At 45.2% G+C, this 6970-nt stretch overlaps 1 protein-coding gene across 4 annotated transcripts in view; it reads left to right on the forward strand.

Annotated features, from left to right (window-relative positions):
* Kirrel3 (kirre like nephrin family adhesion molecule 3) overlaps positions 1-6970 on the forward strand; it is a 555026-nt gene that overhangs the window by 419583 nt on the left and 128473 nt on the right. The window contains exon 2 of one of the 4 annotated variants that reach the window (XM_028776179.1): positions 863-975. The exons of the other annotated variants lie outside the window; for them this stretch is intronic. The gene's annotated coding sequence lies outside the window, so the exon portion shown is untranslated. The remainder of the gene's footprint in view (positions 1-862; positions 976-6970) is intronic. 4 annotated transcript variants of the gene reach the window in all.

Raw genomic sequence — 6970 nt, forward strand, 5'->3', positions numbered from 1 at the left:
TCTCTCTCTCTCTCTCTCTCTCTCTCTCTCTCTCTCTCTCTCTCTCTCTCTCTCTCTCTCTCTCTTTCTCTCTCTCTCCCACTTCTTCAAACAAGGGCATCCACTCAAGTGGAAGTGGCCCGATGTCATCTCATGATGCTGCCTTACTGAACATTTAACTGTCTTTGATTTTTCATGGACCCTTTCACAAGTACAGGCTGAGGACTCAGAATCCCCAAATCCAACATGGAAAATGCTCCAGCGTCTGAAAATTCACGTCCAAAACGTTTAGGATGTCGGAGCTTCTCAGGTTTTGGAGCTTCCTGTTAGGAATATTCAAATGGGTAAATTCTACAAAAACAATTCTCTAAGCTGGAAATTACAAAGTCTGAAGCATTTTTGGCCCCAGGCTTTTGGATAAAGGAAACTCAACTGATGCAAACCAATTGGATAATTATTTTGCATATTGTGTGTGTGGTGATCTCTGAATGCTTGCAGACTGGATATTATCCCATCAATTTTTGTGAATATGTGCTCTCTGTGAAGGATACAAATTTTTCCATAAGACTTTCACCCTCTAGAAAGAATTTCCCAGAATGCAGCCTATTAAAAGTTCATTTCTTCAGACCAAAACCACTGCTCAAATTATTACCTGGGTATTTTTCATTTGGGAACAATACCCACAGTGCACCATCACTGCTGTCTAACACAATCAGCTCTCTCTGTGGTCACACGAGATCTATATACACATAGTAATACTTTATCTTTCCAATGAAATACATTGCAGCCATCTCTGCCTCCTTTCTTGAGCTACGCAGTCCTTTAGTTCCAATGTCTCATCCTAGAACTGTTCTCAGACATACTATTTTTTCCTTCTTTCCAGGACTTCTAAGCCCTAAGTCTCTCCTATGAAGGATCTTTGTAACTCTCTTCAACTTTTCCAGCTCATTTGACTTGTGCCTCCATGCTGACCTGGCGGCTCACCACATGGATTTGGTGAGGTCCTTCCCGTCTCTGTTCCGTTTTCATATCTGCAGGGAAAGAAGAGGGTATTGACCTCCAGATCTGACTCTGGTATTTGCTTCGTTGGACTCATTCTTTATCAGGTCCTTTATTCTCAGCCTTTTTTACTGTATGTTGGCCTTTCATGTAAATCATGCAAGGGAGATCTCAGGAGCAGTAATTTATAGATGGAACAAGGAAGCAGAAGCTCAGAGGAGACCGTGGGGTGCTTCACTGCTGAGGGCTGCATCGCAATATCAGCCAGCTCTGTTCATTCGGAAGCATCAGGACCTCCCAGCAACTCCAACCAGGTCCAGCTGGCGTTTTCCTCCATATGGTCCAAGGTACCATCTGGGGAATTCAAGCTATTTCCAGCCATTCTGCTGCTCTCTGTGTTGAGATGGCAAGGATTGAAGGCTCTGTGTATCCCCCTTGAGAAGCCTCCATGTCCTTCTACCTGTCTTCAGATCCCTGCTGTATTGAGGGAGCAAGAAGAGGTCGCAGATGGGAAGCCAGCACCTCTCACCTGGGGCCTGGCAGGACCCTCCTAGCTGCTCTTACTCTTCTCAGGGTTTGTCTGTTCTATGCATCATCCACATCAGGTCAAAGTGTGTGGTAGCCTCCTCTCTCTAGCTTGGCCATTCTAAAGGTTCCCTGCACCCTGCAGAAAACTGTACAGACTCAGTTGCCCCAGGATTTGACCTTCCCCTGCCTCTCCTGCCTCTGCTCCTGAAATTCTCACAAGTGCCCACCAGCGAGACTCCAGTTCCTGTTTGGTAGCTTGTAGAGACATGCCAGAGTCAAACAGTTTCAGAAGGAAAAGTGCTAATCTCTTTTTTTTTTCAATTTTTTTTACTAGGATGTATTAATTGTACACGGTCTCACTGTGATGTTTTCATACACATATTTAATGCACCTTGATCATAGTCTTGATATCCTCTATTGCATCCTCCTTCAATACCTCTGGTCACCTTCCTCTTCCAAAATAATCCCCTTTCAATTTTCATGCACATGGGAGAAAGCATCTGATATTAGTCTTCCTGAGTCTAGCTTATTTCACTGAAGGTAATGATCCCACCAGCTCAACAGCTCTTTTCCCATAAGTGGCATGATTTCATTCTTCTTTACAGCTAAATAAAATTCCATTGTGTACATCTGTAATCCATCAGATGATCCTATGTCTTGGCTATTGGGTATGCAGATGTATCTGTGGTCTGCTGGCTTAGATTCCTTCAGGTACATACCCAAGAATGGTACAATTGGGAAATGTGATTCTTCTATTCTTAGAAATTTTAGGAACCTCCATCCTGATTTTCCTAATGGCTACTCTAGCCTTCTATCCCTACCAAAAGCATGTACATGTTTGAGAGGTTTAGTTTTCGGCAACTGAATGAGATAGTGAACATTGCATCCTAGTCAAAAAAAAAAAAAAATAAGTAACCCACAAATGAGAAGTTTTATCATCATATCAGATGGGAACAGAATAAGTACTCCTACAAACAGCCTCATACTCTAGACAACCTCAGAAATGGGAGAAGGGGAAGCTGGTTCTTACCCACTGTACACTGTTCTAGCTACCATTGCTTTACAGTTCTTTATGGATGAAGAATAACAAGTGGAAAGCAAAATTCTCCCAGCATCCCATACTGCATCCTATGAATGTTCCTGGCCATGTAGACACACAGCAGCCTTCCCTCCCTACTGCCTCATTTCCCATTGAGTTTTGTGCCCACTAACCCTACTGTCCAATTGCAACACCCCAGAGCAGTGCTCTCCCATCAGCTGGGGCCCAGTGAGCAGTCATGTGACACTCTTCTGTAAGAGTAGCTCTGTGACCAAACAAAGGGGGTGGAGACAATCACAGACACCAGAAATGGCCAAGTCCCACTGGAAAGCCAGCTCCTCCCCTTCCAGTCTGTATGACTTAGGGTTGCTGTAACAAGGTATCACACCCATCGTGTGACCCAATGGGTGACTAACACAGAAAAAAAAATACATTTCACTCAGGATTCCAAAGACTGAAAGTGCAAGGTCAAGATGTCAGTGAGCTTGAGTCCTTATGAAGGCTATAAGGGAAGGTCTTGTTCAAGACCCTCTCCCTCATTCTTAGAAATGGCCGTTTTTGTATTCATATGTCATTCTCTCTCTCTCTCTCTCTCTCTCTCTCTCTCTCTCTCTCTCTCTCTCTCTCACACACACACACACACACACACACACACACACACACATACACACACACACACACACACTTTTCCTTCAACTTCCCCTTTTATAAGGGGACCAGTTATATTAAACTATAGCCAAGCCTAATGACCTCATTTTAACCTGACTACCTCTGCAAAATCCCAGTCTCCACATAAGATCATACCTAGGGATGATGGCTTTGGCAGGGAATGGGTGGAATAGGACCACAGCATATGAATAGGAGAGCATACACCCAATTCATTGTACAATGCAGTCCTATAGCTGTGACCACTAATCTCTGGTATTCCTTGGTCTGATTGACTTGTAGCATCTGCCGTCCTGGTATCCCTAAGAACTAACCCTGAAACCAACCCTGAGTTCTAGGGTAAGACCCGACAACAGCTAGATCCTTAGTCCTGAAATGTCATTTTAGTCCTTTCTCTAAGCCTTGGTTTCTAAATTCAAAATGGAGGAAATAATTTCTGCCTTGCTTACTTCGCCAAGCTACTGTGAGCGTCTAATGAGACAGTAAATATGACAGCATCGTGGAAAAAATAAGTGTGCCACAAACGGGATGAAGCATTGCTGTGTCGTTAGCAGTAGTAGTAGGGAAAATAAAGGGATCCGCCGCTAGAAAGAGCCCCATCCACATCCTGTGAGCTGAAGAAGCCAGCTCCATTTACAAAGCTTTCCTTTTTTTATTCCCCCCTGGAGAAAATCCCACAGTGTTCCCTACTTGTAGAACAGTTCCCTGTTTGGATGAATTACAAGTTTCATTCACTCCACAAGCATTCCGACCTAACCTAAATGCATCCTGCTACATCTGAGCTCATCTGTCTTCGTTCTGATACGGGCGGAGGGAAACTGCTCACACCACCCCCCAACATCTTTGAGTCTGCCCTTGTTTAAAGTCAGCAGGCCTCCGAGGGCCAGAGCAAGCAGGGCAGGGCCAGAGTGAGAAGGAGAAGGGAAGTGGGGGGTGGGGGAGGGAGGAATGTCAGCAGGCCTCTTGCCACATGCTAGGCACCAAGCATGGTAGTGGGGGACTTAGGGCTGGAAAAGGACACTCTAATTCTTCTGTTGCTCACAATCCAGAGCTCAAAAGTTCCCAGAATGCCAAGCATCTCTTCTCCCTAACATCCCTGTTCTGAAACCTCTGTCCATCTACACAGCACTGATTAAGCCTCTGTACCCCTCAGACGGTGCCCTTAAAACCCAACTGCAAATGGCTTCATTTAGACTTTGCTATGAATAGTTTTAAAACAAGTCTCCATTCAATCATACTCCATGAAGTCTTTGGAGAATTTGGGTGGAACTGCCACGGATGGAGCCACTTGAAGCCTACTTGAAGGAGACCCCATATCTTGAGGTTCAAAACCAACGTTTGTGTTTTCACTCTACTGACGCTCTCAGTAAAGAAAGGGATAGACTGTGGCTGTGCTACTTCTCAAAGGGAGATTCCTGCTCTCTTTCTCTCCCCTAGGAGCCTTGTTCTTTTGGCTTGATGGATGTTTCCCCAAGCTTCCATGATTACTTTCTGCTTCCTTCTATGGTCTATGTATGATCAGTATCTCTGACAGTGCTCTTCCTCCCCAGAAGGGCACCCACATCCCCCTGCCTCATCTACTTCTGTCCCTGCTGTGGACTTCCACATGTGGATCTGGTGAGTTCTAACTTAGCTACACAACTCTCTCCAAAGAGCTTCCCAATTTCTTGTATACGACAAGCTAGCTGATTCTTACGTGGCCAGCCCCGAAGCTCACTTGCTCTCCAAAGGATCCCAATGGCTTCTCCCCACTTCTCAGCAATGATGCACCAGAAAGCCTTCTCACTTAATAAATTTCTGCAGCATGCTTATTAGCGCCTTGTAATGTAGCCGCCTAAATAATTAAGACTAACCCACACGTGTCAAATTAAATGAGCCAAATACATTGAGAAATCACCTCGTCCTCAATTCCTTTTATTAATCAGAGCTTTTTTAAAAAAAAAAAAATCTTTCCCTGCTCATTTACAAAAATCAAATATAGTCAGGAAGTCTCTTGCTTATAATAACTGTATGGACGCACAGCCTCTCCTTCACCGCTAACTTGGGAGGAATCGTAGTATGCGACACATAAAATAAGTTAGATTGAGCTGTAAAGGCAAACCCTTTTGGGCAATCGGATATGACAGGTCACTAGCATTTTCATCTTTAGAACTATTCTCCTTACGTTCATCTGAGAGTATGGAAAGCTGCCCAGAAGACAGAGGAAACAATCCTTCCAGCATCTTCTGTCCTCCTTCCTCAACCCTCCCCTAGAGTCCTTCCTAGGCTCAGTCTAGTAGCCCATGCCTCCTCTCTCATTAGAAGCCACCACTGACGTGGTGCATAGGTAGGCTTTAGGTAGGCATAAGTCGGTGATGAATATTAAAGTTACCATCAGCAATTACATCATTCTGCTGATGAGCAATGTGCCTGTTGTCCTAACGCTCATCCTAGTATCAACGCCTGGACGTTGTATGCAAGCTCCGGCAAACAGCTATTGTTGGTTGGAGCTAGGAGCCTCCTCACAACCTGTATTTCCATTGGCCCCCTCTCTGCATGCTGCATTCCTGCCTTTTGGAGGTGGCTATTAGAAGGTATCCACAAATATAAGTAAGTAAACATCAAAGGGGCTTTGATCCACGCGGCCCTCGACAGAACAGGAGCCCCTGAAGAAAGGGCCAAGGCCCTGGATGGGAGAACTTAACATGTCAATTTGGGTGCCTGAGATGTGAAGCTGTTTGAAGTGAGGGCAGTTTGGCTGCGCCTTCAGATGAGTGAGCTGGTGTGCAGGGAGAACACCCTCAGATCTGCCTCTCTGCTCTTCACTGATAGTCAATAAATCTCTTAAAAAAAAAATCAGGAGATCAAAGCTGGTGACCTCCCTAGGCTACAGCATCCTACAACCACCTGCCAAGCTTTGTTTTTCTTTAGGGTATGAGCCCCCAAGCTTGATTTGTCTGTTCTCAAGGACCCTGCACTTCCTTTCATCCTGCTGTCCTCGGAGGCTAGACCTGAGCAGCACCAGATGGAAACAGGGCATCCTGAGCAGAGATAGGAGGAGGAATCATCCCACTCTGTCTATTCTCTGGTACCCAAGCCACCTGGGGAGGGGGTGGAAGGTCAAAGACACATCCATGTCATGGACAAGTGTGATGGTACTCAGTGGGAGCCTCCTTCTCTGACAAGATAAGGTAGAAGCAGCCAGGTAGCAGAAATCCTGGCAAGATTCTGGGAAACTGGAAAGCTGCAGTCATATGTAACTTTAGAAAAGTATGACAAACCCATCTGTCCAGTTGAGGGCAGCTGTCACGGTTTTACAGCTTCTGAAGAAACGGGTAAAGATGAGGAGTCAAACATATCGAAGACACCCCCCCAACACTGTTGATCCTCCACTCCCCCATCTGTGTGTCACATGAACAGCAATATCCCACCTACATACCACAAAGCGTTGCTACAGGAGTTAAAAATTAAGGTGGATGTGAAGTTGTTTCAGGCATGAAGTACCCAAGACAAATCAGGACTAAACGCCAAAAGAGTGGATAGCTTGCCCTCTAGTAGAGGTAGACATACTCAAATCCACCATACACACACACACACACACACACACACACACACACACACACACACTAGAAGCTGGTTTATAAAATGCTCTGCAAGAGATAGTGTCAGGCATTTGCTACCCAGAGTTGTTTTTCTGTTTTGTCCTTCCGGGAAAGTCAACATGCTATGAGTCTGTGTGTGTGTGTGTGTGTGTGTGTGTGTGTGTGTGTGTGTGTGTGT

Source organism: Grammomys surdaster, unplaced genomic scaffold (genome assembly GCF_004785775.1).
Source record: "Grammomys surdaster isolate TR1022 unplaced genomic scaffold, NIH_TR_1.0 266, whole genome shotgun sequence".
NCBI lineage: Eukaryota > Metazoa > Chordata > Mammalia > Rodentia > Muridae > Grammomys > Grammomys surdaster.